The sequence below is a fragment of the Crocodylus siamensis genome, chromosome 2 (genome assembly GCF_052110815.1).
Source record: "Crocodylus siamensis isolate JL-2025a chromosome 2, ASM5211081v1, whole genome shotgun sequence".
Lineage (NCBI taxonomy): Eukaryota > Metazoa > Chordata > Crocodylia > Crocodylidae > Crocodylus > Crocodylus siamensis.
Window position 1 is genome coordinate 76,749,395 of NC_143396.1, and position 18,324 is coordinate 76,767,718.

Sequence of the window (18,324 nt, forward strand, 5' to 3'; positions counted from 1 at the left end):
AGTAAGGGTGCCTCCATGTGCTGTATTTGTCACTCTGTCTGAAGATGGTGTTCATGATGACAAGACCATGTTCCATGCATTTGCACAGGAGAAGGATGCCACTGGAGTTGGCTTTCCCTACTCCTTTCTACCCAATGCCACCATTCCAGAGTTCCAGATCATGTCCAACCCAAAGAGTGATCTTGTTCTCCTTGCAAGTATTAGAATGTGGTCACGGTTGGAGTAGAACTGTTCTTTGACAGCATCAAGCACTGGGGCATACATGCTGACAGTGGCAGGATACTGGCTGTTGCTGAGCTTAAGAGGAAGTGTCATATGACATTCGTTAATGCCCACAGAAAGCTAAGTTGGCTGACAAGTTGATTCTTGATGGTGAAGCCAATACTGTGGACATGTCTGTCCTGGGACAGTTTCCTCTTCTGGAAGAAGGCATGGACTCCATTCTCTTCCCTTAGCTTACCCTCATATGGTTGTCTTGTCTCACTCAGAGCTGCAATGTCTATATTGTATCTTACTAATTCCCTGAAGATAATAGCAGTACTTCTTTCTGGTTGCTCCTTATCTTGACTATCCATCAAGGTGCAAACGTTCTATGTTGTGAACACATCTCCACCTGTCCCACAATTACTACACCCCACAACAGAACCATCACCATTCCTGGATCTTACACCTACACCTCCAGAAATATAATACATCTCATCCAATACATGAAATGCCCTGATAGACAATATGTAGGAGAAACCAAACAACAACTGCGTATCAGAATCAATGCACACCGAAAATCCATCAAAGACAAAAAAATCCAATTACCTGTGGGTGCCCACTTCTCACAAGACATTCTCTCCCTCTCCAGTCTCTCAGTTCTGATCCTCAAAGGAACTTACAAAACACCTTTCATAGATGAACTTACAAACTTCACCTCATAAATCTACTGGATTCTAAAAAATCATGGACTTATTATAGACTTTGGATTTATGACACATTATAACCTGCCTGACATCTGATTCACCAGGTACCTGCTTGAAGCTGACAATCTGCATTCCTTTCACACATTTCCCCCGCCACTTCCCTACCTCCCCTCCTATCTCTACCCACTGTCTTCCAAACTTCCACTCACTCACATTTTCACAGATTTCTTATCACATTTTTAGCTTCTTTTCTACTTTGGAGAACTCAGAACAAACAGCGGAGTCTCCCAATGCCTGAAAAAGGGTGTTTGTGCCCAAAAGCTTGCAAAGAACTTTTTTCCAACTATTTAGTTAGTCTAACAAAAGATATCACATCTACCCAAAGAACCTTGCCTTACAAGATTAGATGCAGGGACTCAAGCATGCTGCACAGGACTGTTCTTAAGAATGTTAGAAACCATGTAAGTTCCACTTAGACGCAGCAACTATTTCACTTTGAGGAGACAGATGATTATACCTAAGGGACAGGGAGGGGGTGGGTGCGGTGGTGGTAAACTTTTGCCTGCAGACAGCAAAAACAAACAAACAAACAAACAAACAAACAAATATAAAAAAATCAAGCTTGTCAACACAAGCATGATCTGTAATAACTAGCTGCAACTAACATTGGATAGACTCTTCAATCAACAAAACAGACTATAGGAAAGGAGTTTGGTCAACTCAGCCCACAAATGGGTATCAGCATCACCAAAACAATTCACAACTTTGTTGGCAATCAAAACAAAGGTCACTGACTAAACAGAGATGAAGTCAGAACTACCCTCTCACTTCTTCAACACGTGAAGACAGTACAAACACTTGCACTGCCTCTTTCCATAATGTACTGATTCTGCAGTTAGCCAGATGATTCAGCCTCCAAACATGCCAGCAAACTTAGTGCCCCCTACTCCCTACAATTCATGTGGTTTGGGATACCAGCACTCAAAGTCCTGCTGCAGCACTTGGATTGCTCCAGGCACTGGAACCCCAGGGACTCTAGTACCCAGAGTGCCCCAAGTGTCAGGAGTTTCAGTGCTCAGAAGACCCAGAATGCAGTGGTAAGGACCACCCTGAGTGTCAGAGCCCCCCAGGAAGCACCCCAAGAAGTAGGAGCCCAACAGGCAAGAGAATACAGTGGGGTAGGATGTATAGGGCAGGCAGCAGTAGCCAGAGTGCTGGAAGAAGGTGTGTATAGGAAAGAATACTTGATTTGGGGATGCTGTCATTGCACCCTGGCTGAGAATCACTGGACTACAGTATACTAGTTTAATGCACTGCTGTTGGTCATACTCCAGGCTTGTAGGTTTTTTTGTGCAGAAGTAGAGTTATTGCTATGGCTTCAGCATTCCTTATATAAGACTTGGCCATACTTGGTACTGTTAGGAGACAGCACACTGCTAGAATTGCTTAAAAGAAAATTGAAAATCCCTTCCTCTCAGTCTCTATGTGGTCTATCTATGAAATGTCAAGATTCTATCATCCTTAGTTATGATTTATGAATAGTAAATATAAGCTTTTTGTTTGAATAATAATAAAGTCTCTGTTTTGCATAACAATCTACAAAGCATAAAGTTTCCATGAACTTTGCCAGAGTGCAAAGGATATGGGAAAGTCACCTGAAAGTCACTAGGGCTAAGTAGTCAGTTAAAAAGCCTGAGGCTGAATTGATTTAATCTTCGCAAGTTACTTTAAACTGCATAGATTGAACTGATAAGCAAGTGAAGAGACATTCACTTCTGATTGCAGAAATGCAGCCACATGCCTGCAGTGGCCCAGCCCAGAAGCCCAGGTACACTAGAGCATGCCTGCCTGCTCAGCGGGAACAGACAGCTTTGGCCAAGGCTAGCCCACCTACCCTGCAAGAGGGAGTTTGCAGGGGAGGTGCAAAGCATTCTGGGATGCTGGGGGAATTGTGAGTTAACTTGAATCTGGAGGGATCTGGGACAGAATTTCAATAAACCGATTTAACCTAAATTGGTTAAGTCTGATACAACATCGATCCAGGTTTATCTTAAACTGATTTTGGCCATTTTGAAAGTGGTTTATGTGCACTGAACTTGAATTGTGCTACAGATCTGAATCAGTTTCCAATGATTTATACTGGTTTATGTAACTGGTAATTTCTGTCTCTAAATCCAAATATTCACATTAACACCTCAAGAAATATTAGCTGTGTTGTGTGGCTAGACAGATGAAATAAAAGATTTTATTATTGCTTTGTCCCTGATCTCTCCTTTCAGCCCTTCATTCTTACATCTTCTCTAGGTACGATATTCAAGAAAATTTGCTTGGCCTTCACCAAGAAATTATAGTTACATATAACCTGCTTAATGAGGGAAACAAAATTCTTATGTCCTGCTTGGTTTTTTTTAGAAATATTTAGAGAAAAAATAATGCAGTACTTACATTTTAAATTTAAACATCAAAAAGTTACACAGGCATAAAGTCAAGTGGCACTGCAGCTGATTTACTGAACACAGAAAGGACTTTAGCAAATTGCCTGCTCATTTAGTGACGCACATAACTAGCCACCTCACAGAAGACTTATTTTCTTTTGCTGTGAAGTGCAGAAAATAAATCTCAGAATGCATTTAACCATTTTGTATCAGCAGACAAGGAACTACTATGATTAATGTGTGGGCAGTCTATGTTTCATATATCTTCTATAAAAAGGAAAAATCAACAAGAACACTACTGTTTAATGCTTTACAGTCAACTTTCTTCAAAGACTACATTAAGATACAAACTATGTATGTTAACTCCCTCTCAAAAAAACTGTCATTGACTTCATTTTTTGGATTCTGAAGGTACCAAAACTTTATTTTCTCTCCTATGAGATGTGCCAACATACATTTTAGCAAAAGACAGCTCTATGAAGCCCTTCCTTACTAGTTAAAGACTGACTTTGGGCATGCCTACAACACAATACCAGCACACCCCACCCACTTGTTCCACACCTGAAAAATGTACGGATGAGAATGCTCTTGGGTCACCTCCAGCTGCTACTTAAGCACACTGGAAGCCAAGGTCTTGAAAGTGGCTGCAAAGTGACACCCTGGTCCAAAACAACCAGACTTTCTATATTAGAAATATGAATAGAGGAACAGGTGGGCAGGCTGTGAGCAGACATGGCCCAACAGTCTCACTGCTGCTCCTGCATATATATGTCATTTAAATGCTTTAAACCTTTACATTTGGTTATATTGCCTTGAATCTTGGGGCCCCTCAGGGGGCGGGGGGATGAAGGCAGGTAGCTTTAGTGATCCACAATTTGAGGTCACTGAACCAACACTTACAAAGATACAGCACCTAATAAACAATATTTCTTAAAAGCTAAAAAGGTACCAACTTTTGCCACACATGCTTCAATGCTGATCTTTCTCCAGCTAACGTAATTCACTCGACATTTACCCAAGTGAGTGCAAGGCATTCATTTCCTCCAAGGGTAACATTATTGAAATAATAATAGAAAAAGGCATCTAGATTAGGCAATGCTAAACAGATAATGCCAGATAATGAACATGTGCAGCAAGACAACAAAGATGGTGTTTCAGACAACCAATTTTTAGAGGCCCTAGGTGGCTCAAGGAGACATTCTATGGCAGGGACAGGCAAAATACAGCCCACAAGCCAGATCTGGTCCACCAGGCAATTTCATTCCACCTGTGGGCACCCATCAACTAATTGTACCCTGCCCCCCACCCTCCCTTAAACCCCACAAATCCACACCTTTTCCCTATAACTCCCCCACATATACACCCAATATATCCTATGCCCTCACACACACATTTACACCCCTTCCCATATCCCTCCACACACACGCAATATACAAAAGACTTTATTTTTGAGTTATTATGCAATCACATCTATATACACTACATCGGGGCAGGCAATTATTTCGGGTGAAGGGCCATTTACCCAGTTTTGGCAAGTTGTCAAGGGCTGGATGGGTAGCCCTGCCTCTTGACAGGTGCCCCGTCCCCTGGTCACCATCTTGGGACCAATGTTTTGGGACCAATGTCTCAGGGCCAGCACCAGTGGGGCCCAGAGCGGGGTGCAGGCTGGCAAAGGTCTGTGGAGCCAGGCTGGTCTGTACCAGCAGGGACAGGGGGGAACCGGGACAGCTCCGTAGAGCCCCTGCCAGCTGGGACCCTGTGCTCCTGTTGCCCTGCTCTGGGCCTCACTGGTGCTGGCCCTAGGACACCAATATGGGCCCCATGCACCCACTCACTCCCAGTGGCCCCCCCACTGTGGCACAGGCAGGGGGCAGCAGGGAACAAGCTGGTGCTGAGCGTGGGGGGAAAAGCAGCCCCTTGCCTGCCCAATGGCCAGCACTCCCTGCTGCAGCCGCTCGCAGCCTGCATGGGGCTGTCCTGAGCAAACACAGGCAGCCCCACACAGGCTGCGAGCAGCTGCAGCACAGGGTGCCAGCCACGGGGCGGGCGAGAGGCCACTTTTCCCTGTGATCAGTACCAGCTTGTAACCTGCCCCCGCTGCCAGCCTGGGCCCTGCGCCGGCTCCAGGCTTGCCCGCTGGGGCTACGCCATGACAGGAGCAGCTGAGGCAATGGCAATGTTTGCCACCACCGCCTCTGGGCTGCCCAGCGTGTGAGCTCCGGGAGGGCAGCAGCAGCAGCAAACACTGCCCAGTGCAGCAAGTGGGGGGGGGGGGTGGGAAACAGCTACTGCTGCCATGGCACAGCCCCAGCCGGTGAACCTGGAGCTGGTGTGGGGCCCAGGCTGGCTGCGGGGGCGGGTTACAAGCTGGTGCTGAACGTGGGGAAAAGCAGCCCCTTGCCCACCCCGTGGCCAGCACCCCGCACTGCAGTTGCTCGCAGTCCATGTGGGGCTACCTGTGCCTGCTCAGGACAGCCCCACATGGGCTGTGAGCAGCTGTAGCAGGGAGTGTCGGCCACAGGGCCAGGGAGCGGCAGCTTTTCCCCGGGCTCCTTCTCTGCCTAGGTTCCTCCCCTGCCCCTCCTCTGACACTTACCTGAGTTTCTGGCACCGATGCAGCCACATGGTCCCAGGCCAGAAGCCCCTGCTAGGGCTTCCAGCTGGGGGTTCAGGGCTGGGTGGGCCCTGCTGTTGTGGGAGCCCACCAGGCTTCCCCTGGGTGCTACTGCCCCTGGTTCCTGTAATTTTTGACACGAACCAAAGACAGATAAATATTAATTTTCTAAATTGTTTAGGGGCCCCATGGGCTGGACAGAATAGCCTTGCGGGCCGGATCTGGCCCACAGGTCGTTTTTTGCCCAGCCCTGCACTACCCAAACACAAATTACAACTAAAATATTTTTTGTAATAAAATTAAAATATGTTACAATAGGTGTTTGACTTAGTATATGGTTTGTTTTTCTGATTCTAACATGGCAACCCTCCCATCATAAAAGGAGTATTTCTGGGGGCAAAGATCTGGGGTTAAGAATAGGACTTTAGGTCCCAAGATGGGGGCGGTGCACCTGGAAAGGGGCAGGGCTACCCTTGTGGCTGACAGTTCACCAAATCTTGTAAGCGGTCCTCTAACCAAAATAACTGCCCATCCCTGTGCTATGGCTTTTAAACTTGGCAATGTAAATCCATAATCTGCCTTTGGCAGGAATCTGAGAAAGAGTTGTAAATGTGTCGCTAAACTGGGTGGGGAAATGTAATCTGAGTACACACAGATGCATGGGGTTCTCTTAGTTCAGTGAATAAATGAATCAGTATTTATAACAGCGGGTTTAAGTGAGTGAAAATACAAATTGTTGGAACAACACTGAAAGAACTGTTTGTATTAATACTTGTAATTTTACTAATAATGTTTACCACTTTTAAATATCTTTGTTAAGAACTCAAATCACTGAAAATCATAGTTCTTCATGTGAATAATGACTTGTTTACTTAAAATGGAGCATTGAAAATAATGAAAGATCTCTCTGTCTCCTCCAGACTCATCTTTCACATGAAGCCCATTACATGAAAATAAATTAAAATAAAAAAATTAAAATGGTTTGATGAAAAGATGAAGATTGTGAACACTTGAAATAATTTCCAGGATAAAAAAATATATAATTATATATAATTTCATGTGATGTGTCCCTTTCCCCACATCCTTCATATCTTGCAACTTTGGATTTACTGCAGGGCAAGGAACATTTTTATATGTGCAGAGTGTACTGCACAATGAGCTCTTGGAGTCTATTACAATATCTGGAATTTATGTACATTTGCAATTAGAAATGATAGCTTTTTATAGTTAGTAAACAACAAGTTATTAATCTATATTTTTTGTCTGGCAACGTCTCATTTTACATTGCCAAGAATAAACTCTGTAGTGGCTAATCTAGTGTATAACCTTATAAATAAAATGGTCAGAAACTAAGCTTTTCCACTGAAAGTTAAGGTCAAACATTAAAAGGTCTAGATTTTCATAATATTGCTGCTTAATTTTTTTCCCCTTCTTACAGAAATGAAGACAATAAAGTTCCATCAGTGTTTTTATAGATTCTAGCAGTACTTGAAATAATTTACTCAGCTTCAGAGGTCAGAAGAGAATGCAGTGGCAGATTCGTAGAGGAAAAATCATCTTTCCACCACAAAAACAGAAGTATCAAGAAAGCATTATGTTAAGTTTTGTTTCAGAATACAGGCTTCCCTCTGGAGACTTGTCATTTTAACTCTCCAATATTGTAACAATTTTATTAAAGTTCATGAACCTCTTACTACAGTCCGACACCCATTTTTGTTTAAGCATCATAGTATTTTTTAATGCTAAGTAAAAACATTAGAAGTAAAGCACAATTAAACACATGATTCTGTGCAGAAATATGGTACTGAAGAAGAGCATTTCTTTTCTCATTTTCTTCCTTTCTTATCTTTGGAAGGTCATTTCCAGGATAAGGAATATGAAGGGAACAGGTTTTGAAGACTGTTGAAACCAGAGGACAACCTTGGAACCAAACCTGTATGTAGAAGTTGTCAAACCTGATTTTCATAAGCATTAAACTTCAAACTCCCACTAGACTGTAATGCAGGTGCAAGTATTCTACATTTATGAAAAGTGAAGCCTATATTTATTGCACCAAGACTACAAATGCATGAATGAAACTTTGCTCTGTTTTATCCAGGTTATTATATGTGTTTAATTTGTTTACTTTTTTTAAAGGAAGATGGAATTCTTAAAAACAACCTAAAAAAGAAAACCAACATACCAGTTTTGTACTTAGTTCAGGGAGAAAACTAAAGATTGTTTTTTTAAGTAGTCCTGCTGATTAATTTGTAACTGGGCAATCGTTTAGAGTTCACTTCATACGCCATTCAGAGTAGTGAGGAAACATTCAAATCACTCCAATGGGTAAGATTTTAAAAAGGAAATGTTAATAAAACAAGTGAAGGTCTACAATAGTCAATTCCTTTAAGAGAGAAAGCTAAGAAAACAGACTTTTAAAAAGTTATTGATTTAGATCACAAATAAGCAGCTAATAGAAAGGAATACCCAGGAATTTAAATAGGGAGCAATAACAATGCAAATTAGTATACTGTATATTTAAATAAAAGCAGCAAAGTGAAGCCAGATATAAAATTAGCTAACAAAAATAAATCACAAAAATACGGTTAAAATTGTAAAAATAAATTGTAAAAATAAATTGCATATGTATGCACACATATATGCTCACACATTTTCACAATGCTACACTCATCGCAGACATTTTTATACTAGCTTGTAAAAACAAAGAATTTGCAAGCTTTTTCTAGCCGAATTCATATCACCTTATTTCTAGAGATTAATAATAGCAATAATATTGACTTGGCCAATCAACCCTGTCAAGAGCAGATAAAAGATTATTTGAAAGCTCTGGCATGTATTTGACAACAGCATGATACTGAAAATAAGAATGAACAAAACAACTTTACTTTTATGCAAAACAAAGTGACAAGTGTCAGATACCCAAAAATCAACATTTTACCAGTGTGTTGCTGATCATACATCCCAATCTTAAGCAAACCTGCCAAAAAAATTATGGAAATTTGTCTGAGTTAGGCAGCAGATCCTTTTACTTCAGTACAGCCTTCACAGCATTTAACATGACATGACTACACTCTCAGATACCAACAGAAACTGATTTTGGAGAAGACGCAGTCAGATTCCTTAAAAAGTTCATATGCCTGCTGGCTAGTAGAAAGAAGCTTTCCTTACCCCTAACATTTGCATCTGATGTTTCCAGAGCTTATTGATATTCCTCCCCTACTGCCTTTTCAGTGGAGCCAACAGGAGGAAAAAACATATTAAATAAAACTGGCATTGGTTTTCCTGCCCTTCTCATTTCCAGCCCTCCACACGATATGAAAGAAAATTCAAGAACTGACTCATGCACTATTCACTGAAAAAAAAATTAAGTTACTCATCCCACCAATACCACAACTCAAACATGCTCAGGGCTGCCCAATCACTATAACTTGCACTTTACTTACTATGTAACCAGAACATTAGTCTTGACAGATAAACTATAATATCCCTTAACACATAGTCATACATACAAAATTGACAGATTAAATTCATATTACAAATTTTAGAAAACTTGTCTTGGACCTAGACTATATACTTATGAACTGTCAATATTTGTATGAAAAGTATGTGTCACAGCTCAGAGATATGTTGGTATGTAAAACTGGTAGAGTGATTTTTACATCAATATGGCTATTAGTCTGAATGCACAAACTATAAAGGTTACAAAACATTTAATACACCTCAACTGATCATTTTTGCATTCCACAATACTTTTTGAATTGTGAAATATGTACAATATCAATTAGTGATACTCAGTCTTGATTAAGAAGTCAAACATGCAGCCAGCATTAAGCAAAGACCTTCACGATATACACCACTAGCTGAACTATATTGTATAAGTTTACTACTGTGCAAGAGGAGAAAAAAAACAAACCTAATACAGGACCAAGTTACTATATTGTTAATTTAATACCTGTACCTAATGTAGGATCAATTTACTCAAATATAAGAGGAGGTTCTTTCCTCCAATCAGCATGGGGGGAAAAAGCCCCTCGTCTTACATTCACACACAAGGGAATCTCATTAAATACACTGCCTAGTGGTTAAAAAAAAAAAAAAATACACTTCCTATTAGTAAACTACTACCAAAAGCAGCACATTTTCAGTAATAGAAACAACTATGAAGTTGATTAAATGCAGCCAACACTGAGCATGACTATAGAAAATATGGCCCATACAGGTCAAACATACTAATGGGAACTTACCATGAGGACAGGCTAGTACAGGGTGGCCATATGTCCCGGTTTGACTGGGACAGTCTTGGGTTCTGTAGGCCAGTCCCAGCCAGTTGGTCAAAAGTCCCAGGTCGGAATCTGGCGGGTGGCATGGTACATCAGACAGGCAGGTAAGTAGGCACCACTGCCGCTGTGTGGAGACAAGGAAATGTAGGGACCTCGGACATGCCATCTTAGGGTGACCACATATCTGCCCACCTTGCTCTGGAGTAGCAGTGGTGCCTGCCAATATTTATTTCAAAGTCACTGTTTTCAAATTTGCTCCTCACTTTCATGTGCTCAGGGAGAGCAAGATCTGACAGTAAGCAGAGGTAGGGGGAAGAAGTTGAGGGGAGCAGAGGGCAAGGGGACCAACCTCCAGATTTATTTTCCCTGCTCTAGCAGTGGGCAGAGGATAAATTCAAGGCAAACCTCCAATAATTAAATTCTATACCTGGAAAATTATAACAAATTTATACATTTTCTAGATATAGTATCTAATTATTGGGGGGGGGGGTTGTTTTCTATTCAGGGTCATCTTGTATGAAAGTAAATACAGTAATATGTACATAGTCCAACAAGGAATAGTATTTTAATGCAAGTGTATAAGTTTAGTAAACAAGAGTAAAAATAATATTGTTACTTTTAAATAACTGCAAAAACTGTATCCAGTACAGTAATAAACATAAAAAGAGGGCAGGGACAGAGATACTTTGATAACATTTTCTGCAAAAGGTAATACTGAAAGGCCACCTTTGGCTTGGGAACTGTGATTTAAATATCACTGTAAAAGATTAATCACTTGCACAATATTAAAGTATAACGATGAAGGGTTTTGTTATAGAACATACTTTATCAATTTCAACTGCTTATATTTTTAAGAACACAAAACATTTAGTTTCAACTAGTTCAGTTTTAAGTCATTTGGTTCTAGAACTACAAAAGCTTTAGCAACCTCATTAAAGAAAATCGATATCCTGGATCCCTGTAATAAAGGACCAAAACCTTTCACTTTCATATTTGGCATGGCAGAAAGATACAGAATAAAAAGGGAGGAAATACCCAGCAGTTCAAGGGCCCACAGGACCACTCTTTTCACATATTTTTCATTTTCACTGCATTTCTGGGGCCAAGGAGCAGAGATGATAGAAAAAGGCAGATTACTCTTGTTATTTAGATGTGCCACACTCACCCCATAATATTTACACAATAATCTGTCACGTATTTTGTGTGCCACTGTATTTTCTGTAATACAAAAAGTACAATAACATTCAGAAAAATAAGTCCAAATTGTTAAAAAAAGACAGCTCTGTCATTTCTTATGACTATTCATAGTTGGGAGCCACTCTTAAAAATTACTATTGTCAAAAAACACAACCCTGTATATGGACAAGTTGCCAGGAAAAGTTAAATTCTTATGATTATCCACAGCCTTTCAAAGCCCATCAAGTCATTCTCCCTTTGCTGCTGTACTAATTAGTCAAGCCTATCACTGGATCTCTGGAGTGCAGTATTCATGCTGTAAACTATGTCTCATTAGTATCCTTGAACGTAGGCTTGAATTGCAGAATTTAAGTTTCTAAATATATGATAAAAAACAGAACAGGTTTAGAGTAAGAAATAAAATGTTGCTTATCAACCTCCAGGCTAAGAGAAAGATTTTCCAAAGGAGTATAAAGACAAAAGAGCTGGTACCACTAGTTTTTCCTTACTGCAGGCTGAGAATTTTCTAATTTAGTATCTAGTTAAACTTGAGGGCACAAGAACTGAGGATCAGTTATTGATAAGGTAAATAAACAAATAAATAAAAATACTATTTTAATCAACTTCTTAAATTCCCAATAAGAATAAGCAAAAAAACCCCAAAACCCAAAACTTTTCACAAGGCTTTAAAACTATTCATCCTCCAACTGTTTTATAATTAGATGATGGTGTAGTAGCACATACTGGTTTTACTGGCACAGCTTTTTTGTTGGCTGAGGACAACTGTAAATTGCCAAGACATATATATGAAATGATATTCTCAAAAAAGTACTCTTTTAAAAGCTACAAAGCCATACTCCACTACATCATCCTGAGTTACGTGGATGCCACATATACATAGTTTAAAATAATTTTCTGCAATATTTTTTATTTTCACACAGTCAGAAAAGCCAATCATCTTAATTACAATGGGTATATATGTACAAGAAAAATGAAACCAATTTTATGGGGGGAGAAGAGGGATCACAGGATTACACCATTTAGGTCATCTCACTTTACATAGAAAGTCAAGATTCCAGAGTGTAAATGATAGCTTCCATCTTGTACAAATGAGCCTTTGAGAAAAAAATTCAAACACAGATTTGTTGAATTAAGTGGAACCTGGTGACCACTTATGGCAGCAACTAAGAATACCTTGTCTGGAAGGACAGGTAGGGATCTATGGGGGAACCTGCCTTCTCACTGGGCTGACAGTAATCAGAAAGGCCCTGTTCATTACATGATAATGCTGTAATAAATAGAATAATGCCAGTGGCCCAAAGAGTGCTTCCATATGAGCTGCAAGAGCTAGACTGTGGTTCCACTGTAGGATCAAATCTTGGAAGTAACTTTGTCCAATCCTACAAAAATCTTGGGGAGAGAAAATACCATCTCATAGGTAAATAATGACCTAGGTGCACTTTACTAGTGCCAGGTCCAAAGCCCCTGGTTCTTCCTATCACCTGGCTGTCTGAAACTAGTAAAGCAAACCTTTTCTGGACTTGGAAAGCAGATTCTCTGTGAAAGAAGCCTCTCACACTTGGATGCCATACCTTGCCACACTGACTTAAAATCTTCCATCTCAACCTGAAAGATTGCAAAGAATAATATTTTCTTCCCAATAGTGTAGTCTTTTAGGCTCCTTCCTTGGCTGGGTTTTGTTTTGCTTCTGGAATGTTCTTAAGTTGCAGGGTTTTCTTATCTACTGTCCCCAATATCAAGGATAGGGTTGATGAGGTATAGAAATGTTTTACCCAAATATTTTACCAATAAGAAATATTGACCTATTTTTGTCCAGCTTATACAAGGTGGGGGGCAGGCATGGCTATACATTCTTGCTGGGTTTATAATAGCCTCCTTTAGGATACAGCCATTTTCCCGCTGATTCTAACTGCATATTGTCCATCAAATTATGTGTAGGCTCCTCCATAGGGATTTGAATTGACTGAAGACAGGTTCACCCACATGCTGCTGGGGACAGGAGGAGCCCAGCCAAGTCTGCACCAGCCAGCAGAGGCGGTGGCTACTCCTCTTCCCACACGCACTGCGTCGGCAACATCAAGCTGACACGGTGCGTGTGGGAACCTTGTCCCTTCCCCGCCCCTTCAGCAGCCATTAGGAAGCTGCTGAAGGGTTGAGGGAGGGACAAGAGGTGGGAACAAAAGTAAACAGTGTTTCTTTTTGTTTCCCATCGCAGCACCAGGGGCCTCAGAAAACAGCTTGGCCAGATGTTGGACAAGCCTGGCATACAGGGAGATGGCCCTGAGGACAGGAGGGTAAGAAACCATGGTGTCCAGCAAAGGTATGAACCCCAAAGGGTCCAAGGGGAGCCCTGGGGGGGGCAGCACACCACGGGGAAAAGAAAGGAGAAGAGAAACTAAACAAAAACAACTTACCGGCAGCAGGAAGCACGGCGGGGATCGCAGCAGAGCGAAAAGCGGCGGGGGGTCCCGCGCGGCTCATTAGCTATGGTTTATTTAAAGGGGAAACAGCTGGGGAAGCGGGGGAGGAGAACCAGCGCGGGAGAATAAGAAGGGAGAGCGAGTGGGCAGAAGGGGAGGAGAGGTGGCAAGAAAGCGTGGGGAGAAGAGCTCCAGAGCCCACTAGGAAGGTGGAGGAGCTGGAGAACGGTGCTGCAGCCTCACGGGACGAATCTGAATTCTGCCCAGGGGAAGACGCTGCCGTCGGGCTTGACAAGACCCAGGTGTCTCGACTGCATATAACCCTGGGGCGCGAGGAGAGTCAAAGTTGAAAGCTTCATTAACACAGAGGACGACGGACATAGGAATTAAGAGGGAATCCTCAAAGGAAAGAAGGACTGAGACACGACGGTGGGGATACAGGACCTCGACCAAAATTTGTGAGCCGAATATCCCCTTGATAGGGAGCGTAGCTTATTTTGTGGGAGGTGATCCCTTGAGCCTTGTGGTTAAATTAGCATTTTTTTTCTTTCTTTCACTACTAGTGTGGTTTGTTTGTGTTGGCCTGGGTCTCTGTATTATTGTTCAGGGCTATTGAGTTAGAGGGAACGTAGGATCCTACAGGTTAGGCTGGCCGAGAAGGAACCAGGACTTCCGGGGCCCCTGCGTGAGCCTAGTTGGCACCCAGTAGGGTCCCTCATCAAGCGGAGGGCCAGCCGGCAGCAACACCTATAGCACACTGCTGAGGCAAGGTCTAGGGCGAGGTGCAGGGGAGGTGGAGCCTCGCGAAGAGCATCGCACTTCGACCTTGGGGAGGTAGCCAGCGTCAGGTGGCCATCCCCTCCACCACTGAAATATCATCGAAGTCATGGCAGGCGGGATACAGAGGGGGAGTACGCCTGAAGCGGAAGACCGAGGACTACTCCCTTAAGAGACGGAGCGGAAGGTTACCACCAGGCCCCTGGGCAGGGCAGCAAGGGACCGAGTAATCAAACTAACATACTTTCCCATCTTTTGTATTTCAATAAAATGTGGAATATTACAGTACAGCTTTCCCTCAATTTATGTGGTAGATGCAGTCCCCCCATCGCAGCAGTCCAACCTGAGTGCCAGGAAGCCTGATGCCACTGTTGGCCCTAGCCTGCACCAGTCACTGGCCTCAGCCTGCTCTTGTCCGGCTGCAGGCAGCTACCTGCCCCTGCTTCAGCCCCGGGAGTGGTGGACATCATCTGCTTGCAGCCACTGAACTATGCCGTACTGGGGGGGGGGGTCCAGGGCATGATGCCCTGGGGGAAGCGGAGCCCTGGGGGGTTCAGGGCATGGCACAACCCAGTGGCTACAAGCCGCTGGCATCGGCCGCTCCCAAAGTAGCTGCAGCAGGGGCTGCAGTGAGTGGGGCTCGGCCCCACAGCCCTTTCCCCTCCCCTTGCCCCTCTTCTTTCCACCCATGGCCCTCACAGACTTACGTGCTTGGGGGAGGTGAGAGTGAGCCTATGCCAATCACATAACAGTGAGTTTACCTTTTGTATGATGAATTTCAGGTATAAAAAGGGTCATTGCATAAGAGCGAATTCGCATAAATCAAACCAGCATAAGTCGAGGAAAACCTGTAAATCCATGGAAAATGGACTGGCGGGCACAGAGCAAGTCAAGCAGTCAAATGTATGCAGTAGGTGCATTTTATCATAAAGATTTTGCCACCCACCACATGTGTGGTATATGTAGGACATGCACACAGAACTGAAATGTTTATTTTCAAATCTTGCCTAAAGAAAAATTTATAAAGAAGCATAGTAGGACATTATTCAAAAAATAAAACACTTAAACAATATCTCTTTCTTCTGTAAAGACAACCATCTCAGTCATATCTTCTGTGTTATTCTTCCGTTAACAGAATTAATAGAATATTCAGTATGATTCTATTACACCACCTTCCCTGAATCTTTTAGAGCCTTTTTAAATCATTATTCCCAGTAGTTTTTCTCTTTGCAATTAGCATTTCAAACTAAAGTTAGATTCCTAATGTTTTTAAAACTCACTTGGAGATACTACTGGTTTATTTCACATATATATTGTTAAACATCTCAAACCTTCAAAAAAAATCAAGAAATCAGGAAACAAAACAGACTTTTCCTATCCTTTGTGTTACAGCTGAAGGTGTAACCACAGTTCTCAGGCTCCCAGATAAGGGTCATTTGGGATACTTTGTACAACAGGTTAAGACAAGTCCAGAAAGCTTTACCACATGGCTTTAAATATGAAAGCCAAATTGTTCAGCTTCCTTTGAAAGAATGTTACCTGCATGTCTAAATTAGATTCTTCAGCCTTTTTTTTTTTTGTCAATAAATACTTCTGGTCTTGTAAAACCAGAATTTAAAAAAAAATCTTCAGTTCAATCAGAAGTTTTTTAAGTATTAGTATTTTTAATTTTAAAGAAAATTTTACAACACTCTCTATACTAGAAGCTTTACTTGAATGTCCCATCCATTTACAGTTTATTTTTATTAAAAATTATGACTGGAGTATTTGAATAGGATGTAAACTAATGCACTGGTTTCCTCCAAAAGCTTTCTAACAACTTTCGTTACTTTGCTGATGTTCATGGCTTTTCAGGCACCAGAGATAATCGTTGCTATTCAAAATCCAATAGACTTAAAAGTGAAACAAACAAAAAATTAAGTTAGTTTCACTCTGCTGCACATCAGTGAAGTCAGGAGCAATGGTAGAGGCAATTCACAGACTGGTAGAACGGCAGAGCTGGAAGGGACCTCACGAGGTCATGCAGTCCAAGCCCCTTCTCAAGGCAAGATCATTGCTACAGACTAGATTGAAGGACTCAAGAAGAGAGGATGCAGGAAAAATAGCTTAAATACAGACCAGCCTTGTGGCAGCCAACAGGTTCTGTACTGTTGGGAACAATTAATTCTTTTATCATTGGCAACCAGATTGGTATGAATGAAGGAAGGAGCAAAGAGGCTTCAAAATTATATCAAATCCCTATCAGCCACAAGCAACAAAGAAAAAGGGATCAGACATAGCAGCTAGGTAAAGATCACAGCACCATCCATTCCCTCTGCCATAAAAGTGAGAGGTCTTGGCTCGTATCCCAGGCACTACCCCTTGGAGAGTAGGGCCATTTTTCTTAGGCTATGCTCTTCACTGTCAAAAAAGCTAGGATGTTATACCAAGGCAGCTAATGTGGATTGTCTATCTTACTGTTGAAATTAAAAGAAGTAATTTTTTTTATCTTCATGTAGCAAGATAAGGTCAACACTATTACCCTCCATACATTCACCCACAATGGACTGGATTATCTGGCAACTATATATCAGTGCCATAAAAACAGGCATCCCATAAAGACACAAATCTACTTGAAGAGTGACTCATAAATCCAGAAAAAAATAAGAACTCTTTTTTCTGTCAGTATAAATTTACTTAAGGCTCAGCAAAATCAGATCTACTCTATCAATGAGTATTCAAGATACCATTCAACACTTGTTGAATCCCAAGTGGAAGTAAGTTAGTATATATAAAAGAAAAAACAGGCTATCCATCTTACATAGTAGAATTCTGGGAGTATATCTGAAATGAGGAGAGAGCATTCACACTAGTCACCACCCCATGGCTGTACTTTTAAAAACAATCTTATTCCAGCATTCTGGAATTTTTTTTGCTACTGCGTAAATAAGGAAAACAACAGCATCTTGAAAAACGTTCACTTTGCGGCTTCTGAATTAGCAAGCATTGGGTTAAAATCTTTTAGTAAATTGACATTAGTCAAAGGAGCAGAGGAAATTAAAACATAAGGGTAACATAACTTTTGTCCAGGCAGGTAGAAAAGACCTTGAGAAGCTTATTGTTCTCATCTGATGCTGCTGGTAATGGCTTGCTTTTCAGTTAAAAAATAATCTAATGCAGCTGTGTGGCCATAGGAAACACTGGAAAGAGAGAGGTCACTATTCCAAATAGGTTCTAAATATAACAACCCCATTCTTTCCTTCCCCACTTTTAAAGTTAAATTATACATAAAAGAAATAATGTGAAAGCTTTTTTCTATTTAGTTACCTTTACTAAACTAGGATTATAGAAAACTAAAGAAGGTAATATAAGCATTTACATTTTTAAACCAACTGCTTGCAGCAGATCCTGTTTTGCATAATAGTGAACAAAATCTAATGATTAAAAATAACAGTTGGACTCAGCTTTTCTTCAGATCAGGCAACTTACGTTTCTAAGAAAACATACATCCCTCTCTATGCTATAGGCCAGAGCTATTAATGTAATAGTGCAAGACTGCCAAGTCAAGCCAGTTGGCCTCCTGTTGCTGATTCAGAATTTGATAAAATAGGACGAAGACACTGTCATTTTTCATTAGGAAATGCCAGCTCAGCTCAAGCAGTTTGTGACTCAGTGTAGGTTCAGAGTTTCTGGGGTGGGTCAGTCCCACAATAC

The 18,324-nt window shown here is 41.5% G+C and overlaps 1 protein-coding gene and 1 long non-coding RNA gene across 4 annotated transcripts in view; one reads left to right on the top strand and one right to left on the bottom strand.

Moving 5' to 3' along the window:
- Nucleotides 1–15,018, top strand: part of LOC149870422 (uncharacterized) — a 42,246-nt gene extending 27,228 nt beyond the window's left edge. The window contains exons 3-4 of the long non-coding RNA XR_016440747.1: nucleotides 7,813–7,892; nucleotides 13,650–15,018. This is a non-coding gene — a long non-coding RNA (uncharacterized LOC149870422). The remainder of the gene's footprint in view (nucleotides 1–7,812; nucleotides 7,893–13,649) is intronic.
- The window catches only part of GALNT7 (polypeptide N-acetylgalactosaminyltransferase 7), a 104,699-nt gene that overhangs the window by 66,399 nt on the left and 19,976 nt on the right, over nucleotides 1–18,324 (bottom strand). The window lies entirely within an intron of this gene.